This window comes from Manis pentadactyla, chromosome 6 (genome assembly GCF_030020395.1).
Source record: "Manis pentadactyla isolate mManPen7 chromosome 6, mManPen7.hap1, whole genome shotgun sequence".
NCBI lineage: Eukaryota > Metazoa > Chordata > Mammalia > Pholidota > Manidae > Manis > Manis pentadactyla.
In genome coordinates this window covers 99701141-99722939 of record NC_080024.1, presented here as the reverse complement: position 1 = coordinate 99722939, position 21799 = coordinate 99701141, and positions in this window count along the sequence as shown.

Below are 21799 nucleotides of genomic sequence, written 5' to 3'. Positions count from 1 at the left end.
CTCTGATCTTTATTATGTCCCTCCTTCTGCTGACCTTAGGCTTCATTTGTTCTTCTTTTTCCAATTTCGATAGTTGTGACATTAGACCGTTCATTTGGGATTGCTCTTCCTTTTTTAAATATGCTTGGATTGCTATATACTTTCCTCTTAAGACTGCTTTTGCTGTGTCCCACAGAAGTTGGGGCTTAGTGTTGTTGTTGTCATTTGTTTCCATATATTGCTGGATCTCCATTTTGATTTGGTCATTGATCCATTGATTATTTAGGAGCGTGTTGTTTAGCCTCCATGTGTTTGTGAGCCTGTTTGCATTCTTTGAACATTTTATTTCTAGATTTATGCCTTTGTGGTCTGAAAAGTTGGTTGGTAGAGTTTCAATCTTTTGGAATTTACTGAGGCTCTTTTTGTGTCCTAGTATGTGGTCTATTCTGGAGAATGTTCCACGTGCACTTGAGAAGAATGTGTATCCTGTTGCTTTTGGATGTAGAGTTCTGTAGATGTCTATTAGGTCCATCTGTTCTAGTGTGTTTTTCAGTGCCTCTGTGTCCTTACTTATTTTCTGTTTGGTGGATCTGTCCTTTGGAGTGAGTGGTGTGTTGAAGTCTCCTAGAATGAATGCATTGCATTCTATTTCCTCCTTTAGTTCTATTAATATTTGTTTCAGGTATGTTGGTGCTCCTGTATTGGTTGCATATATATTCATAATGGTTATATCCTCTTGTTGGACTGAGCCCTTTATCATTATGTAATGTCCTTCTTTGTCTTTTGTTACTTTCTTTATTTTGAAGTCTGTTTTGTCTGATACCAGAATTGCAACACCTGCTTTCTTCTCTCTGTTGTTTGCTTGAAATATCTTTTTCCATCCCTTGACTTTAAGTCTGTGCGCATCTTTGGGTTTGAGGTGAGTCTCTTGTACGCAGCATATGGATGGATCTTGCTTTTTTATCCATTCTATTACTCTGTGTCTTTTGATTGGTGCATTCAGTCCATTTACATTTAGGGTGATGATTGAAAGGTATGAATTTATTGCCATTGCAGGCTTTAAGTCTGTGATTACCAAAGGTTTAGGGTTAGCTTCTTTACTATCTTACTGTCTAACTTAACTCGCTTGTTGAGCTATTATAAACACAGTCTGATGATTCTTTATTTCTCTCCCTTCTTATTCCTCCTCCTCCCTTCTTCATATGTTGGGTGTTTTGTTGTGTGCTCTTTTTAGGAGTGCTCCCATCTAGAGCAGTCCCTGTAGGATGCCCTGTAGAGGTGGTTTGTGGGAGGCAAATTCCCTCAACTTTTGCTTGTCTGGGAATTGTTTAATCCCTCCTTCATATTTAAATGATATTCGTGCTGGATACAGTAGTCTTGGTTCGAGGCCCTTCTGTTTCATTGCATTAAGTTTATCATGCCATTCTCTTCTGGCCTGTAGGGTTTCTGTTGAGAAGTCTGATGATAGCCTGATGGGTTTTCCTTTGTAGGTAACCTTTTCTTTCTCTCTGGCTGCCTGTAATACTTTGTCCTTGTCTTTGATCTTTGCCATTTTAATTATTATGTGTCTTGGTGTTGCCCTCCTTGGATCCCTTGTCATGGGAGTTCTGTGTACCTCTGTGGTCTGAGAGGCCATTTCTTCCCCTAGTTTGGGGAAATTTTCAGCAATTATTTCTTCAAAGACATTTTCTATCCCCTTTTCTCTCTCTACTTCTTCTGGAATACCTATAATTCTTATATTGTTCCTTTTCGTTTGGTCACTCAGCTCTCTTAAAATTCTTTCATTCCTGGAGATCCTTTTATCTCTCTCTGCATCAGCTTCTCTGCGTTCCTGTTCTCTGTTTTCTAGTCCATTAATGGTCTCTTGCATCTCGTCCATTCTGTTTTGACGTCCTTCCAGAGCTTGTTTTATTTCTGAATTCTCCTTCCTTAGTTCTTGCATATTTCTCTGCAAGTCCATCAGCATGGTTATGACTTTTGTTTTGAATTCTTTTTCAGGAAGACTGGCTAAATCTATCTCCCCAGATTCTCAGGGGAAGATGTAGCAGATGCCGAAGATGTCTGGGTTAGTCTTGTCTGGATCATATTTTTTTGCCTTTTCATGTTGATAGGTGCTATTGACTGTCAGCTGGGAGGGCCAAAATTTTCACTTGCTACTGGCCTTTCTTTACTGGGACAACTGCGACCCCTAGTGACTTGTATTGGGTAATTGCGTGTAGAGTGGGTCTTTGTGTCTTGCCTGGCCGGAAGGGAGAAATTTCCCTTTCTGTGGGCGGAATTTGTCTCAGGCTGCTTCTCTGCTTTCGCAGCGCCCGGTGGGGTAATGGATGGGGGAGCTGCTTGACTGTTTACCTCCGTGAGGGGTCTCAGAGCTGTTGCCCAGGGGGTTAGTGCACCCGGTTTTCCCTGTAATTTCCAGCTGCTGTACTGTGACCTGGGTTGTTTCCGTCAAGCTGTTAAGTCCCTGTCCCTTTAAGACTTTCAAAAAGCACTCACTTTTCTTTGTCACAGGGGCATCAGCTTTGGCACCCGCTCAGAGGTCTTACTCCCTGTTCCCCCAGTATCCAGGGCCCCCTGGGCACGTACTGTGTCTGCGCTCTGGCCCGGATGGCTGAGGCTGGGTGTTCAGCAGTCCTGGGCTCCGTCTCCCTCCCGCTCTGCCTATTCTTCTCCCGCCAGGAGCTGGGGAGAGGGGCGCTCGGGTCCCGCCGGGCCGGGGCTTGAATCTTACCCCTTTCACCAGTCGCTGGGTTCTTGCTGGTGTAGCTGCAGTCTGGCCACTGTCCTGCGTCTTCTGGTCTCTCTTTTAGGGCTAGTTGTGTTTGTTGTATTTTCAAAAGTATATATGTTTTTGGGAGGAGATTCCCACTGTCCTACTCACGCCGCCATGTTGGCTCCGCCTCTGAGAAATAAATTTATACTTCTGATTTTGCTGGTATTCTATATTCTTGAATTATCATGCATCCAAAATTACACTGGCTCAGTTAATTGTATTTCTCATTTTAAAAATGTGATGAGAGAAAATGATAACTAATACTCTCCTGATAGCCTAAAAATTTTTTAAAGTATGCTCAGAAAGAAAATACATAGTTTTCAATAATAAAAATTGTCATTCTATGTAAATGATGGGTATTTTATTTATTTATTTATTTATTTATTTATTTATTTATTTATTTATTTATTTATATGTTGGTATCATTCATCTACAATTACATATGGAAAGTTATGTTTACTAGACCCCCCCATCACCAAGCCCCTGCCTACATATCCTACCACAGTCACTGTCCATCAGCATAGCAAGATGCTGTAGAATCATTACTTGTCTTCTCTGTGTTTTACACCACTCCCCTTGCCCCCCTGACCTTATACATGCTAATCCAAGGCCCCGGTTCTTTCCCCTCTTCATCCCTTCGTTCCCACCCATCCTCCCCAGACCCTTTCCCTTTGGTAAATGTTAGTCCATTCTCGCTTTCTGTGAGTCTGCTGCTGTTTTGCTCCTTCAGTTTTTTTCTTTGTTGTTATACTCCCCAGATGAGTGAAATCATTTGGTACTTGTCTTTCTCCGCCTGGCTTACTTCACTGAGCATAATACCCTCTAGCTCCATCCATGTTGTTGCAAATAGTAGGATTTGTGTTCTTCTGAGAGCTGAAAAATATTCCATTGTGTATATGTACCACATCTTCTTTATCCATTCATCTACTGATGGACACTTAGGTTGCTTCCATTTCTTGGCTATTGTAAATTTTGCTGAGATAAACATAGGGTTGCAAATGTCTTTTTCAAACAGGGCTGATGCATTCTTCGGGAAAATTCCTAGGAGTGGAATTCCTGGGTCAAATGGTATTTCTATTTGGAGTTTTTTGTGGAACCTCTATACTGCTTCCCACAACGGCTGAACTAATTTACATTCCCACCAGCAGTGTAGAAGGGTTCCCCTTTCTCCACAACCTCACCAACATTTGTTGTTGTTTGTCTTTTGGATGGTGGCGATCCTTACTGGTGTGAGGTGATATCTCATTGTGGTTTTAATTTGCATTTATCTGATGACTAGTGATGTGGAACATCTTTTCATGTGACTTTTGGCCATCTGAATTTCTTCTTTGGAGAACTGTCTGTTCAGCTCCTCTGCCCATTTTTTAATTGGATTATTTGCTTTTTGTTTGTTGAGGTGTGTGAGTTCTTTATATATTTTGGATGACAACACTTTATTGGATCTGTCATTTATGAATATAATCTCCCATACTGTAGGATGTCTTTTTGTTCTATTGGTGGTGTCCTTTGCTGTACAGAAGGTTTTCAGTTTGATATAGTCCCACTTGTTCATTTTTGCTTTTGTTTCCCTTATCTGGAGAGATATTTTGATGGAGAAGTTGCTCATGCTTATGTCCAAGAGATTTTTGCCTATGTTTTTTTCTAAGAGTTTTATAGTTTCATGACTCATATTCAGGTTTTTGATCCATTTTGAGTTTACTTTTCTGTATGGGATTAGACAATAATCCAGCTTCATTCTCTTACATGTAGCTGTCCACTTTTGCCAACCCCATCTGTTGAAGAGGCTGTCATTTCCCCATTGCATGTCCATGGCTCCTTTATTGTATATTAATTGACCATATATGTTTGGGTTAATGTCTGGAGTCTCTACTCTGTTCCACTGGTCTGTGGCTCTGTTCTTGTGCCAGTACCAAATTGTCTTGATTACTGTGGTTTTGTAGTAGAGCATGAAGTTGGGGAGTGAAATCCCCCCACCCCCACTTTATTGTTCCTTCTCAGGATTGCTTTGGCTATTCAGGGTCTTTGGTGTTTCGATATGAATTTTTGAACTATTTGTTCCAGTTCATTGAAGAATGCTGTTGGTAATTTGATAGGGATTGCATAAAATCTGTATGTTTCTTTTTGGCAGGATGGCCATTTTGATGATATAAATTCTTCCTAGCCAAGAGCATGGGATGAGTTACCATTTGTTAGTGTCCTCTTTAATTTCTCTTAAGAGTGTCTTATAGTTTTCAGGGTATAGGTCTTTCATTTCCTTGGTTACGTTTATTCCTAGGTATTTTATTCTTTTTGATGCAATTGTGAATGGAATTATTTTCATGATTTCTCTTTCTATTAGTTCATTATTAGTGTACAGGAAAGCCACAGCTTTTTGTGTGCTAGTTTTGTATCCTGCAACTTTGTTGAATTCCGATATCAGTTCTAGTAGTTTAGGAGTGGAGTCTTTAGGGTTTTTTATGTACAATATCATGCTATCTGCATATAATGACAGTGTGACTTTTTCTTTCCAATCTGGGTGCCTTGTATTTCTTAGTTTTGTCTGATTGCAGTGGCTAGGACCTCCAGTACTCTGTTGAATAACAGTGGGTAGAGTGGGCATCCCTGTCTAGTTCCCTATCTTAGAGGAAAACATTCAGCTTCTAGCTGTTAAGTATGGTGTTGGCTGTGGGTTTGTCATATATGGCATATATTATGTTGAGGTACTTGCCCTCTATACCCATTTTGCTGAGAGTTTTTATCATGAATGGATGTTGAATTTTGTCGAATGCTTTTTCAGCATCTATGGAGATGATCATGTGGTTTTTGTCTTTCTTTTTGTTAAGGTGGTGGATGATGTTGATGGATTTTCGAATGTTGTACCATCCTTGCATCCCTGGGATGAATCCCACTTGATCATGGTGTATGATCCTCTTGATGTATTTTTGAATTTGGTTGGCTAATATTTTGTTGAGTATTTTTGCATCTATGTTCATCAGTGATATTGGTTTGTAATTTTCTGTTTTGGTGTGGTCTTTGCCTGGTTTTGGTATTAGAGTGATGCTGGATTCATAGAATGAGTTTGGAAGTATTGCCTCCTCTTCTATTTTTTGGAAAACTTTAAGGAGAATGGGTATTATGTCTTCTCTATATTGTGATAAAATTCCATGGTGAATCTATCTGGTCAGGGGGTTTTGTTCTTGGGTAGTTTTTTGATTACCGATTCAATTACTTTGCTGGTAATTGGTTTGTTTAGATTTTCTGTTTCTTCCTTCGTTAGTCTTGGAAGGTTGTATTTTTCTAGGAAGTTGTCCATTTTTCTAGGTTTTTCAACTTTTTAGCAGATAGACTTTCATAATATTCTCTAATAATTCTTTTTATTTCTGTGGGGTCTGTCATGATTTTTTCTTTCTCATTTCTGATTCTGTTGATTTGTGTAGATTCTATTTTCCTCTTAATAAGTCTGGCTAGGGGCTTATCTGTTTTGTTTATTTACTCAAAGATCAGCTCTTGGTTTCACTGATTTTTTTATTGTTTTATTCTTCTCAATTTTATTTATTTCTTCTCCGATCTTTATTATTTCCCTCCTTCTGCTGACTTTGAGCCTCATTTGTTTTTCTTTTTCCAGTTTCAATAATTGTGACTTTAGAATATTCATTTGGGATTGTTCTTCTTTCCTGAGATATGCCTGGATTGCTATATACTTTCCTCTTAGAACTGTTTTTGCTGCATCCCACAGAAGCTGGGGCTCTGTGCTGTTGTTGTCATTTTTCTCCATATATTGCTTGATTTCTATTTTAATTTGGTCATTGATCCATTGATTATTTAGGAGCATGTTGTTAAGCCTCCATGTGTTTGTGAGCCTTTTTGTTTTCTTTGTACAATTTATTTCTAGTTTTACACCTTTGTGGTCTGAGAAGTTGGATGGTAGAATTTCAGTCTTTTGAATTTACTGAGGCTCTTTCTGTGGCCTAGTACGTGGTCTATTCTGAGAAGAATGTGCACTTGAGAAGAATGTCTATCCTGTTGCTTTTGGGTGTAGAGTTCTGTAGATGTCTGTTAAGTCCTTCTGTTCCAGTGTGTTGTTCAGTGCTTCTGTGTCCTTACTTATTTTCTGTCTGCTGGACCTGTCCTTTGGAGTGAGTGGTGTGTTGAAGTCTCCTAGAATGAATGCATTGCATTCTATTTCCTCCTTTAGTTCTATTAATATTTGTTTCAGGTATGTTGGTGCTCCTGTATTGGTTGCATATATATTCATAATGGTTATATCCTCTTGTTGGACTGAGCCCTTTATCATTATGTAATGTCCTTCTTTGTCTTTTGTTACTTTCTTTATTTTGAAGTCTGTTTTGTCTGATACCAGAATTGCAACACCTGCTTTCTTCTCTCTGTTGTTTGCTTGAAATATCTTTTTCCATCCCTTGACTTTAAGTCTGTGCGCATCTTTGGGTTTGAGGTGAGTCTCTTGTACGCAGCATATGGATGGATCTTGCTTTTTTATCCATTCTATTACTCTGTGTCTTTTGATTGGTGCATTCAGTCCATTTACATTTAGGGTGATGATTGAAAGGTATGAATTTATTGCCATTGCAGGCTTTAAGTCTGTGATTACCAAAGGTTTAGGGTTAGCTTCTTTACTATCTTACTGTCTAACTTAACTCGCTTGTTGAGCTATTATAAACACAGTCTGATGATTCTTTATTTCTCTCCCTTCTTATTCCTCCTCCTCCCTTCTTCATATGTTGGGTGTTTTGTTGTGTGCTCTTTTTAGGAGTGCTCCCATCTAGAGCAGTCCCTGTAGGATGCCCTGTAGAGGTGGTTTGTGGGAGGCAAATTCCCTCAACTTTTGCTTGTCTGGGAATTGTTTAATCCCTCCTTCATATTTAAATGATATTCGTGCTGGATACAGTAGTCTTGGTTCGAGGCCCTTCTGTTTCATTGCATTAAGTTTATCATGCCATTCTCTTCTGGCCTGTAGGGTTTCTGTTGAGAAGTCTGATGATAGCCTGATGGGTTTTCCTTTGTAGGTAACCTTTTCTTTCTCTCTGGCTGCCTGTAATACTTTGTCCTTGTCTTTGATCTTTGCCATTTTAATTATTATGTGTCTTGGTGTTGCCCTCCTTGGATCCCTTGTCATGGGAGTTCTGTGTACCTCTGTGGTCTGAGAGGCCATTTCTTCCCCTAGTTTGGGGAAATTTTCAGCAATTATTTCTTCAAAGACATTTTCTATCCCCTTTTCTCTCTCTACTTCTTCTGGAATACCTATAATTCTTATATTGTTCCTTTTCGTTTGGTCACTCAGCTCTCTTAAAATTCTTTCATTCCTGGAGATCCTTTTATCTCTCTCTGCATCAGCTTCTCTGCGTTCCTGTTCTCTGTTTTCTAGTCCATTAATGGTCTCTTGCATCTCGTCCATTCTGTTTTGACGTCCTTCCAGAGCTTGTTTTATTTCTGAATTCTCCTTCCTTAGTTCTTGCATATTTCTCTGCAAGTCCATCAGCATGGTTATGACTTTTGTTTTGAATTCTTTTTCAGGAAGACTGGCTAAATCTATCTCCCCAGATTCCTTCTCAGGGGAAGATGTAGCAGATGCCGAAGATGTCTGGGTTAGTCTTGTCTGGATCATATTTTTTTGCCTTTTCATGTTGATAGGTGCTATTGACTGTCAGCTGGGAGGGCCAAAATTTTCACTTGCTACTGGCCTTTCTTTACTGGGACAACTGCGACCCCTAGTGACTTGTATTGGGTAATTGCGTGTAGAGTGGGTCTTTGTGTCTTGCCTGGCCGGAAGGGAGAAATTTCCCTTTCTGTGGGCGGAATTTGTCTCAGGCTGCTTCTCTGCTTTCGCAGCGCCCGGTGGGGTAATGGATGGGGGAGCTGCTTGACTGTTTACCTCCGTGAGGGGTCTCAGAGCTGTTGCCCAGGGGGTTAGTGCACCCGGTTTTCCCTGTAATTTCCAGCTGCTGTACTGTGACCTGGGTTGTTTCCGTCAAGCTGTTAAGTCCCTGTCCCTTTAAGACTTTCAAAAAGCACTCACTTTTCTTTGTCACAGGGGCATCAGCTTTGGCACCCGCTCAGAGGTCTTACTCCCTGTTCCCCCAGTATCCAGGGCCCCCTGGGCACGTACTGTGTCTGCGCTCTGGCCCGGATGGCTGAGGCTGGGTGTTCAGCAGTCCTGGGCTCCGTCTCCCTCCCGCTCTGCCTATTCTTCTCCCGCCGGGAGCTGGGGAGAGGGGCGCTCGGGTCCCGCCGGGCCGGGGCTTGAATCTTACCCCTTTCACCAGTCGCTGGGTTCTTGCTGGTGTAGCTGCAGTCTGGCCACTGTCCTGCGTCTTCTGGTCTCTCTTTTAGGGCTAGTTGTGTTTGTTGTATTTTCAAAAGTATATATGTTTTTGGGAGGAGATTCCCACTGTCCTACTCACGCCGCCATGTTGGCTCCGCCTCTGAGAAATAAATTTATACTTCTGATTTTGCTGGTATTCTATATTCTTGAATTATCATGCATCCAAAATTACACTGGCTCAGTTAATTGTATTTCTCATTTTAAAAATGTGATGAGAGAAAATGATAACTAATACTCTCCTGATAGCCTAAAAATTTTTTAAAGTATGCTCAGAAAGAAAATACATAGTTTTCAATAATAAAAATTGTCATTCTATGTAAATGATGGGTATTTTATTTATTTATTTATTTATTTATTTATTTATTTATTTATATGTTGATATCATTCATCTACAATTACATATGGAAAGTTATGTTTACTAGACCCCCCCATCACCAAGCCCCTGCCTACATATCCTACCACAGTCACTGTCCATCAGCATAGCAAGATGCTGTAGAATCATTACTTGTCTTCTCTGTGTTTTACACCCCTCCCCTTGCCCCCCTGACCTTATACATGCTAATCCAAGGCCCCGGTTCTTTCCCCTCTTCATCCCTTCGTTCCCACCCATCCTCCCCAGACCCTTTCCCTTTGGTAAATGTTAGTCCATTCTCGCTTTCTGTGAGTCTGCTGCTGTTTTGCTCCTTCAGTTTTTTTCTTTGTTGTTATACTCCCCAGATGAGTGAAATCATTTGGTACTTGTCTTTCTCCGCCTGGCTTACTTCACTGAGCATAATACCCTCTAGCTCCATCCATGTTGTTGCAAATAGTAGGATTTGTGTTCTTCTGAGAGCTGAAAAATATTCCATTGTGTATATGTACCACATCTTCTTTATCCATTCATCTACTGATGGACACTTAGGTTGCTTCCATTTCTTGGCTATTGTAAATTTTGCTGAGATAAACATAGGGTTGCAAATGTCTTTTTCAAACAGGGCTGATGCATTCTTCGGGAAAATTCCTAGGAGTGGAATTCCTGGGTCAAATGGTATTTCTATTTGGAGTTTTTTGTGGAACCTCTATACTGCTTCCCACAACAGCTGAACTAATTTACATTCCCACCAGCAGTGTAGAAGGGTTCCCCTTTCTCCACAACCTCACCAACATTTGTTGTTGTTTGTCTTTTGGATGGTGGCGATCCTTACTGGTGTGAGGTGATATCTCATTGTGGTTTTAATTTGCATTTATCTGATGACTAGTGATGTGGAACATCTTTTCATGTGACTTTTGGCCATCTGAATTTCTTCTTTGGAGAACTGTCTGTTCAGCTCCTCTGCCCATTTTTTAATTGGATTATTTGCTTTCTGTTTGTTGAGGTGTGTGAGTTCTTTATATATTTTGGATGACAACACTTTATTGGATCTGTCATTTATGAATATAATCTCCCATACTGTAGGATGTCTTTTTGTTCTATTGGTGGTGTCCTTTGCTGTACAGAAGGTTTTCAGTTTGATATAGTCCCACTTGTTCATTTTTGCTTTTGTTTCCCTTATCTGGAGAGATATTTTGATGGAGAAGTTGCTCATGCTTATGTCCAAGAGATTTTTGCCTATGTTTTTTTCTAAGAGTTTTATAGTTTCATGACTCATATTCAGGTTTTTGATCCATTTTGAGTTTACTTTTCTGTATGGGATTAGACAATAATCCAGCTTCATTCTCTTACATGTAGCTGTCCACTTTTGCCAACCCCATCTGTTGAAGAGGCTGTCATTTCCCCATTGCATGTCCATGGCTCCTTTATTGTATATTAATTGACCATATATGTTTGGGTTAATGTCTGGAGTCTCTACTCTGTTCCACTGGTCTGTGGCTCTGTTCTTGTGCCAGTACCAAATTGTCTTGATTACTGTGGTTTTGTAGTAGAGCATGAAGTTGGGGAGTGAAATCCCCCCACCCCCACTTTATTGTTCCTTCTCAGGATTGCTTTGGCTATTCAGGGTCTTTGGTGTTTCGATATGAATTTTTGAACTATTTGTTCCAGTTCGTTGAAGAATGCTGTTGGTAATTTGATAGGGATTGCATAAAATCTGTATGTTTCTTTTTGGCAGGATGGCCATTTTGATGATATAAATTCTTCCTAGCCAAGAGCATGGGATGAGTTACCATTTGTTAGTGTCCTCTTTAATTTCTCTTAAGAGTGTCTTATAGTTTTCAGGGTATAGGTCTTTCATTTCCTTGGTTACGTTTATTCCTAGGTATTTTATTCTTTTTGATGCAATTGTGAATGGAATTATTTTCATGATTTCTCTTTCTATTAGTTCATTATTAGTGTACAGGAAAGCCACAGCTTTTTGTGTGCTAGTTTTGTATCCTGCAACTTTGTTGAATTCCGATATCAGTTCTAGTAGTTTAGGAGTGGAGTCTTTAGGGTTTTTTATGTACAATATCATGCTATCTGCATATAATGACAGTGTGACTTTTTCTTTCCAATCTGGGTGCCTTGTATTTCTTAGTTTTGTCTGATTGCAGTGGCTAGGACCTCCAGTACTCTGTTGAATAACAGTGGGTAGAGTGGGCATCCCTGTCTAGTTCCCTATCTTAGAGGAAAACATTCAGCTTCTAGCTGTTAAGTATGGTGTTGGCTGTGGGTTTGTCATATATGGCATATATTATGTTGAGGTACTTGCCCTCTATACCCATTTTGCTGAGAGTTTTTATCATGAATGGATGTTGAATTTTGTCGAATGCTTTTTCAGCATCTATGGAGATGATCATGTGGTTTTTGTCTTTCTTTTTGTTAAGGTGGTGGATGATGTTGATGGATTTTCGAATGTTGTACCATCCTTGCATCCCTGGGATGAATCCCACTTGATCATGGTGTATGATCCTCTTGATGTATTTTTGAATTTGGTTGGCTAATATTTTGTTGAGTATTTTTGCATCTATGTTCATCAGTGATATTGGTTTGTAATTTTCTGTTTTGGTGTGGTCTTTGCCTGGTTTTGGTATTAGAGTGATGCTGGATTCATAGAATGAGTTTGGAAGTATTGCCTCCTCTTCTATTTTTTGGAAAACTTTAAGGAGAATGGGTATTATGTCTTCTCTATATTGTGATAAAATTCCATGGTGAATCTATCTGGTCAGGGGGTTTTGTTCTTGGGTAGTTTTTTGATTACCGATTCAATTACTTTGCTGGTAATTGGTTTGTTTAGATTTTCTGTTTCTTCCTTCGTTAGTCTTGGAAGGTTGTATTTTTCTAGGAAGTTGTCCATTTTTCTAGGTTTTTCAACTTTTTAGCAGATAGACTTTCATAATATTCTCTAATAATTCTTTTTATTTCTGTGGGGTCTGTCATGATTTTTTCTTTCTCATTTCTGATTCTGTTGATTTGTGTAGATTCTATTTTCCTCTTAATAAGTCTGGCTAGGGGCTTATCTGTTTTGTTTATTTACTCAAAGATCAGCTCTTGGTTTCACTGATTTTTTTATTGTTTTATTCTTCTCAATTTTATTTATTTCTTCTCCGATCTTTATTATTTCCCTCCTTCTGCTGACTTTGAGCCTCATTTGTTTTTCTTTTTCCAGTTTCAATAATTGTGACTTTAGAATATTCATTTGGGATTGTTCTTCTTTCCTGAGATATGCCTGGATTGCTATATACTTTCCTCTTAGAACTGTTTTTGCTGCATCCCACAGAAGCTGGGGCTCTGTGCTGTTGTTGTCATTTTTCTCCATATATTGCTTGATTTCTATTTTAATTTGGTCATTGATCCATTGATTATTTAGGAGCATGTTGTTAAGCCTCCATGTGTTTGTGAGCCTTTTTGTTTTCTTTGTACAATTTATTTCTAGTTTTACACCTTTGTGGTCTGAGAAGTTGGTTGGTAGAATTTCAGTCTTTTGAATTTACTGAGGCTCTTTCTGTGGCCTAGTACGTGGTCTATTCTGAGAAGAATGTGCACTTGAGAAGAATGTCTATCCTGTTGCTTTTGGGTGTAGAGTTCTGTAGATGTCTGTTAAGTCCTTCTGTTCCAGTGTGTTGTTCAGTGCTTCTGTGTCCTTACTTATTTTCTGTCTGCTGGACCTGTCCTTTGGAGTGAGTGGTGTGTTGAAGTCTCCTAGAATGAATGCATTGCATTCTATTTCCTCCTTTAGTTCTATTAATATTTGTTTCAGGTATGTTGGTGCTCCTGTATTGGTTGCATATATATTCATAATGGTTATATCCTCTTGTTGGACTGAGCCCTTTATCATTATGTAATGTCCTTCTTTGTCTTTTGTTACTTTCTTTATTTTGAAGTCTGTTTTGTCTGATACCAGAATTGCAACACCTGCTTTCTTCTCTCTGTTGTTTGCTTGAAATATCTTTTTCCATCCCTTGACTTTAAGTCTGTGCGCATCTTTGGGTTTGAGGTGAGTCTCTTGTACGCAGCATATGGATGGATCTTGCTTTTTTATCCATTCTATTACTCTGTGTCTTTTGATTGGTGCATTCAGTCCATTTACATTTAGGGTGATGATTGAAAGGTATGAATTTATTGCCATTGCAGGCTTTAAGTCTGTGATTACCAAAGGTTTAGGGTTAGCTTCTTTACTATCTTACTGTCTAACTTAACTCGCTTGTTGAGCTATTATAAACACAGTCTGATGATTCTTTATTTCTCTCCCTTCTTATTCCTCCTCCTCCCTTCTTCATATGTTGGGTGTTTTGTTGCGTGCTCTTTTTAGGAGTGCTCCCATCTAGAGCAGTCCCTGTAGGATGCCCTGTAGAGGTGGTTTGTGGGAGGCAAATTCCCTCAACTTTTGCTTGTCTGGGAATTGTTTAATCCCTCCTTCATATTTAAATGATATTCGTGCTGGATACAGTAGTCTTGGTTCGAGGCCCTTCTGTTTCATTGCATTAAGTTTATCATGCCATTCTCTTCTGGCCTGTAGGGTTTCTGTTGAGAAGTCTGATGATAGCCTGATGGGTTTTCCTTTGTAGGTAACCTTTTCTTTCTCTCTGGCTGCCTGTAATACTTTGTCCTTGTCTTTGATCTTTGCCATTTTAATTATTATGTGTCTTGGTGTTGCCCTCCTTGGATCCCTTGTCATGGGAGTTCTGTGTACCTCTGTGGTCTGAGAGGCCATTTCTTCCCCTAGTTTGGGGAAATTTTCAGCAATTATTTCTTCAAAGACATTTTCTATCCCCTTTTCTCTCTCTACTTCTTCTGGAATACCTATAATTCTTATATTGTTCCTTTTCGTTTGGTCACTCAGCTCTCTTAAAATTCTTTCATTCCTGGAGATCCTTTTATCTCTCTCTGCATCAGCTTCTCTGCGTTCCTGTTCTCTGTTTTCTAGTCCATTAATGGTCTCTTGCATCTCGTCCATTCTGTTTTGACGTCCTTCCAGAGCTTGTTTTATTTCTGAATTCTCCTTCCTTAGTTCTTGCATATTTCTCTGCAAGTCCATCAGCATGGTTATGACTTTTGTTTTGAATTCTTTTTCAGGAAGACTGGCTAAATCTATCTCCCCAGATTCCTTCTCAGGGGAAGATGTAGCAGATGCCGAAGATGTCTGGGTTAGTCTTGTCTGGATCATATTTTTTTGCCTTTTCATGTTGATAGGTGCTATTGACTGTCAGCTGGGAGGGCCAAAATTTTCACTTGCTACTGGCCTTTCTTTACTGGGACAACTGCGACCCCTAGTGACTTGTATTGGGTAATTGCGTGTAGAGTGGGTCTTTGTGTCTTGCCTGGCCGGAAGGGAGAAATTTCCCTTTCTGTGGGCGGAATTTGTCTCAGGCTGCTTCTCTGCTTTCGCAGCGCCCGGTGGGGTAATGGATGGGGGAGCTGCTTGACTGTTTACCTCCGTGAGGGGTCTCAGAGCTGTTGCCCAGGGGGTTAGTGCACCCGGTTTTCCCTGTAATTTCCAGCTGCTGTACTGTGACCTGGGTTGTTTCCGTCAAGCTGTTAAGTCCCTGTCCCTTTAAGACTTTCAAAAAGCACTCACTTTTCTTTGTCACAGGGGCATCAGCTTTGGCACCCGCTCAGAGGTCTTACTCCCTGTTCCCCCAGTATCCAGGGCCCCCTGGGCACGTACTGTGTCTGCGCTCTGGCCCGGATGGCTGAGGCTGGGTGTTCAGCAGTCCTGGGCTCCGTCTCCCTCCCGCTCTGCCTATTCTTCTCCCGCCGGGAGCTGGGGGGAGGGGCGCTCGGGTCCCGCCGGGCCGGGGCTTGAATCTTACCCCTTTCACCAGTCGCTGGGTTCTTGCTGGTGTAGCTGCAGTCTGGCCACTGTCCTGCGTCTTCTAGTCTCTCTTTTAGGGCTAGTTGTGTTTGTTGTATTTTCAAAAGTATATATGTTTTTGGGAGGAGATTCCCACTGTCCTACTCACGCCGCCATGTTGGCTCCGCCTCTGAGAAATAAATTTATACTTCTGATTTTGCTGGTATTCTATATTCTTGAATTATCATGCATCCAAAATTACACTGGCTCAGTTAATTGTATTTCTCATTTTAAAAATGTGATGAGAGAAAATGATAACTAATACTCTCCTGATAGCCTAAAAATTTTTTAAAGTATGCTCAGAAAGAAAATACATAGTTTTCAATAATAAAAATTGTCATTCTATGTAAATGAAGGGTATTTTTATTTATTTATTTATTTATTTATTTATTTATTTATTTATTTATTTATTTATTTATATGTTGGTATCATTCATCTACAATTACATATGGAAAGTTATGTTTACTAGACCCCACCATCACCAAGCCCCTGCCTACATATCCTACCACAGTCACTGTCCATCAGCATAGCAAGATGCTGTAGAATCATTACTTGTCTTCTCTGTGTTTTACACCCCTCCCCTTGCCCCCCTGACCTTATACATGCTAATCCAAGGCCCCGGTTCTTTCCCCTCTTCATCCCTTCGTTCCCACCCATCCTCCCCAGACCCTTTCCCTTTGGTAACTGTTAGTTCATTCTCGGTTTCTGTGAGTCTGCTGCTGTTTTGCTCCTTCAGTTTTTTTCTTTGTTGTTATACTCCCCAGATGAGTGAAATCATTTGGTACTTGTCTTTCTCCGCCTGGCTTACTTCACTGAGCATAATACCCTCTAGCTCCATCCATGTTGTTGCAAATAGTAGGATTTGTGTTCTTCTGAGAGCTGAAAAATATTCCATTGTGTATATGTACCACCTCTTCTTTATCCATTCATCTACTGATGGACACTTAGGTTGCTTCCATTTCTTGGCTATTGTAAATTTTGCTGAGATAAACATAGGGTTGCAAATGTCTTTTTCAAACAGGGCTGATGCATTCTTCGGGAAAATTCCTAGGAGTGGAATTCCTGGGTCAAATGGTATTTCTATTTGGAGTTTTTTGAGGAACCTCTATACTGCTTCCCACAACGGCTGAACTAATTTACATTCCCACCAGCAGTGTAGGAGGGTTCCCCTTTCTCCACAACCTCACCAACATTTGTTGTTGTTTGTCTTTTGGATGGTGGCGATCCTTACTGGTGTGAGGTGATATCTCATTGTGGTTTTAATTTGCATTTATCTGATGACTAGTGATGTGGAACATCTTTTCATGTGACTTTTGGCCATCTGAATTTCTTCTTTGGAGAACTGTCTGTTCAGCTCCTCTGCTTATTTTTTAATTGGATTATTTGCTTTCTGTTTGTTGAGGTGTGTGAGTTCTTTATATATTTTGGATGACAACACTTTATTGGATCTGTCATTTATGAATATAATCTCCCATACTGTAGGATGTCTTTTTGTTCTATTGGTGGTGTCCTTTGCTGTACAGAAGGTTTTCAGTTTGATATAGTCCCACTTGTTCATTTTTGCTTTTGTTTCCCTTATCTGGAGAGATATTTTGATGGAGAAGTTGCTCATGCTTATGTCCAAGAGATTTTTGCCTATGTTTTTTTCTAAGAGTTTTATAGTTTCATGACTCATATTCAGGTTTTTGATCCATTTTGAGTTTACTTTTCTGTATGGGATTAGACAATAATCCAGCTTCATTCTCTTACATGTAGCTGTCCACTTTTGCCAACCCCATCTGTTGAAGAGGCTGTCATTTCCCCATTGCATGTCCATGGCTCCTTTATTGTATATTAATTGACCATATATGTTTGGGTTAATGTCTGGAGTCTCTACTCTGTTCCACTGGTCTGTGGCTCTGTTCTTGTGCCAGTACCAAATTGTCTTGATTACTGTGGTTTTGTAGTAGAGCATGAAGTTGGGGAGTGAAATCCCCCCACCCCCACTTTATTGTTCCTTCTCAGGATTGCTTTGGCTATTCAGGGTCTTTGGTGTTTCGATATGAATTTTTGAACTATTTGTTCCAGTTCGTTGAAGAATGCTGTTGGTAATTTGATAGGGATTGCATAAAATCTGTATGTTTCTTTTTGGCAGGATGGCCATTTTGATGATATAAATTCTTCCTAGCCAAGAGCATGGGATGAGTTACCATTTGTTAGTGTCCTCTTTAATTTCTCTTAAGAGTGTCTTATAGTTTTCAGGGTATAGGTCTTTCATTTCCTTGGTTACGTTTATTCCTAGGTATTTTATTCTTTTTGATGCAATTGTGAATGGAATTATTTTCATGATTTCTCTTTCTATTAGTTCATTATTAGTGTACAGGAAAGCCACAGCTTTTTGTGTGCTAGTTTTGTATCCTGCAACTTTGTTGAATTCCGATATCAGTTCTAGTAGTTTAGGAGTGGAGTCTTTAGGGTTTTTTATGTACAATATCATGCTATCTGCATATAATGACAGTGTGACTTTTTCTTTCCAATCTGGGTGCCTTGTATTTCTTAGTTTTGTCTGATTGCAGTGGCTAGGACCTCCAGTACTCTGTTGAATAACAGTGGGTAGAGTGGGCATCCCTGTCTAGTTCCCTATCTTAGAGGAAAACATTCAGCTTCTAGCTGTTAAGTATGGTGTTGGCTGTGGGTTTGTCATATATGGCATATATTATGTTGAGGTACTTGCCCTCTATACCCATTTTGCTGAGAGTTTTTATCATGAATGGATGTTGAATTTTGTCGAATGCTTTTTCAGCATCTATGGAGATGATCATGTGGTTTTTGTCTTTCTTTTTGTTAAGGTGGTGGATGATGTTGATGGATTTTCGAATGTTGTACCATCCTTGCATCCCTGGGATGAATCCCACTTGATCATGGTGTATGATCCTCTTGATGTATTTTTGAATTTGGTTGGCTAATATTTTGTTGAGTATTTTTGCATCTATGTTCATCAGTGATATTGGTTTGTAATTTTCTGTTTTGGTGTGGTCTTTGCCTGGTTTTGGTATTAGAGTGATGCTGGATTCATAGAATGAGTTTGGAAGTATTGCCTCCTCTTCTATTTTTTGGAAAACTTTAAGGAGAATGGGTATTATGTCTTCTCTATATTGTGATAAAATTCCATGGTGAATCTATCTGGTCAGGGGGTTTTGTTCTTGGGTAGTTTTTTGATTACCGATTCAATTACTTTGCTGGTAATTGGTTTGTTTAGATTTTCTGTTTCTTCCTTCGTTAGTCTTGGAAGGTTGTATTTTTCTAGGAAGTTGTCCATTTTTCTAGGTTTTTCAACTTTTTAGCAGATAGACTTTCATAATATTCTCTAATAATTCTTTTTATTTCTGTGGGGTCTGTCATGATTTTTTCTTTCTCATTTCTGATTCTGTTGATTTGTGTAGATTCTATTTTCCTCTTAATAAGTCTGGCTAGGGGCTTATCTGTTTTGTTTATTTACTCAAAGATCAGCTCTTGGTTTCACTGATTTTTTTATTGTTTTATTCTTCTCAATTTTATTTATTTCTTCTCCGATCTTTATTATTTCCCTCCTTCTGCTGACTTTGAGCCTCATTTGTTTTTCTTTTTCCAGTTTCAATAATTGTGACTTTAGAATATTCATTTGGGATTGTTCTTCTTTCCTGAAATATGCCTGGATTGCTATATAGTTTCCTCTTAGAACTGTTTTTGCTGCATCCCACAGAAGCTGGGGCTCTGTGCTGTTGTTGTCATTTTTCTCCATATATTGCTTGATTTCTATTTTAATTTGGTCATTGATCCATTGATTATTTAGGAGCATGTTGTTAAGCCTCCATGTGTTTGTGAGCCTTTTTGTTTTCTTTGTACAATTTATTTCTAGTTTTACACCTTTGTGGTCTGAGAAGTTGGTTGGTAGAATTTCAGTCTTTTGAATTTACTGAGGCTCTTTCTGTGGCCTAGTACGTGGTCTATTCTGAGAAGAATGTGCACTTGAGAAGAATGTCTATCCTGTTGCTTTTGGGTGTAGAGTTCTGTAGATGTCTGTTAAGTCCTTCTGTTCCAGTGTGTTGTTCAGTGCTTCTGTGTCCTTACTTATTTTCTGTCTGCTGGACCTGTCCTTTGGAGTGAGTGGTGTGTTGAAGTCTCCTAGAATGAATGCATTGCATTCTATTTCCTCCTTTAGTTCTATTAATATTTGTTTCAGGTATGTTGGTGCTCCTGTATTGGTTGCATATATATTCATAATGGTTATATCCTCTTGTTGGACTGAGCCCTTTATCATTATGTAATGTCCTTCTTTGTCTTTTGTTACTTTCTTTATTTTGAAGTCTGTTTTGTCTGATACCAGAATTGCAACACCTGCTTTCTTCTCTCTGTTGTTTGCTTGAAATATCTTTTTCCATCCCTTGACTTTAAGTCTGTGCGCATCTTTGGGTTTGAGGTGAGTCTCTTGTACGCAGCATATGGATGGATCTTGCTTTTTTATCCATTCTATTACTCTGTGTCTTTTGATTGGTGCATTCAGTCCATTTACATTTAGGGTGATGATTGAAAGGTATGAATTTATTGCCATTGCAGGCTTTAAGTCTGTGATTACCAAAGGTTTAGGGTTAGCTTCTTTACTATCTTACTGTCTAACTTAACTCGCTTGTTGAGCTATTATAAACACAGTCTGATGATTCTTTATTTCTCTCCCTTCTTATTCCTCCTCCTCCCTTCTTCATATGTTGGGTGTTTTGTTGCGTGCTCTTTTTAGGAGTGCTCCCATCTAGAGCAGTCCCTGTAGGATGCCCTGTAGAGGTGGTTTGTGGGAGGCAAATTCCCTCAACTTTTGCTTGTCTGGGAATTGTTTAATCCCTCCTTCATATTTAAATGATATTCGTGCTGGATACAGTAGTCTTGGTTCGAGGCCCTTCTGTTTCATTGCATTAAGTTTATCATGCCATTCTCTTCTGGCCTGTAGGGTTTCTGTTGAGAAGTCTGATGATAGCCTGATGGGTTTTCCTTTGTAGGTAACCTTTTCTTTCTCTCTGGCTGCCTGTAATACTTTGTCCTTGTCTTTGATCTTTGCCATTTTAATTATTATGTGTCTTGGTGTTGCCCTCCTTGGATCCCTTGTCATGGGAGTTCTGTGTACCTCTGTGGTCTGAGAGGCCATTTCTTCCCCTAGTTTGGGGAAATTTTCAGCAATTATTTCTTCAAAGACATTTTCTATCCCCTTTTCTCTCTCTACTTCTTCTGGAATACCTATAATTCTTATATTGTTCCTTTTCGTTTGGTCACTCAGCTCTCTTAAAATTCTTTCATTCCTGGAGATCCTTTTATCTCTCTCTGCATCAGCTTCTCTGCGTTCCTGTTCTCTGTTTTCTAGTCCATTAATGGTCTCTTGCATCTCGTCCATTCTGTTTTGACGTCCTTCCAGAGCTTGTTTTATTTCTGAATTCTCCTTCCTTAGTTCTTGCATATTTCTCTGCAAGTCCATCAGCATGGTTATGACTTTTGTTTTGAATTCTTTTTCAGGAAGACTGGCTAAATCTATCTCCCCAGATTCCTTCTCAGGGGAAGATGTAGCAGATGCCGAAGATGTCTGGGTTAGTCTTGTCTGGATCATATTTTTTTGCCTTTTCATGTTGATAGGTGCTATTGACTGTCAGCTGGGAGGGCCAAAATTTTCACTTGCTACTGGCCTTTCTTTACTGGGACAACTGCGACCCCTAGTGACTTGTATTGGGTAATTGCGTGTAGAGTGGGTCTTTGTGTCTTGCCTGGCCGGAAGGGAGAAATTTCCCTTTCTGTGGGCGGAATTTGTCTCAGGCTGCTTCTCTGCTTTCGCAGCGCCCGGTGGGGTAATGGATGGGGGAGCTGCTTGACTGTTTACCTCCGTGAGGGGTCTCAGAGCTGTTGCCCAGGGGGTTAGTGCACCCGGTTTTCCCTGTAATTTCCAGCTGCTGTACTGTGACCTGGGTTGTTTCCGTCAAGCTGTTAAGTCCCTGTCCCTTTAAGACTTTCAAAAAGCACTCACTTTTCTTTGTCACAGGGGCATCAGCTTTGGCACCCGCTCAGAGGTCTTACTCCCTGTTCCCCCAGTATCCAGGGCCCCCTGGGCACGTACTGTGTCTGCGCTCTGGCCCGGATGGCTGAGGCTGGGTGTTCAGCAGTCCTGGGCTCCGTCTCCCTCCCACTCTGCCTATTCTTCTCCCGCCGGGAGCTGGGGGGAGGGGCGCTCGGGTCCCGCCGGGCCGGGGCTTGAATCTTACCCCTTTCACCAGTCGCTGGGTTCTTGCTGGTGTAGCTGCAGTCTGGCCACTGTCCTGCGTCTTCTAGTCTCTCTTTTAGGGCTAGTTGTGTTTGTTGTATTTTCAAAAGTATATATGTTTTTGGGAGGAGATTCCCACTGTCCTACTCACGCCGCCATGTTGGCTCCGCCTCTGAGAAATAAATTTATACTTCTGATTTTGCTGGTATTCTATATTCTTGAATTAT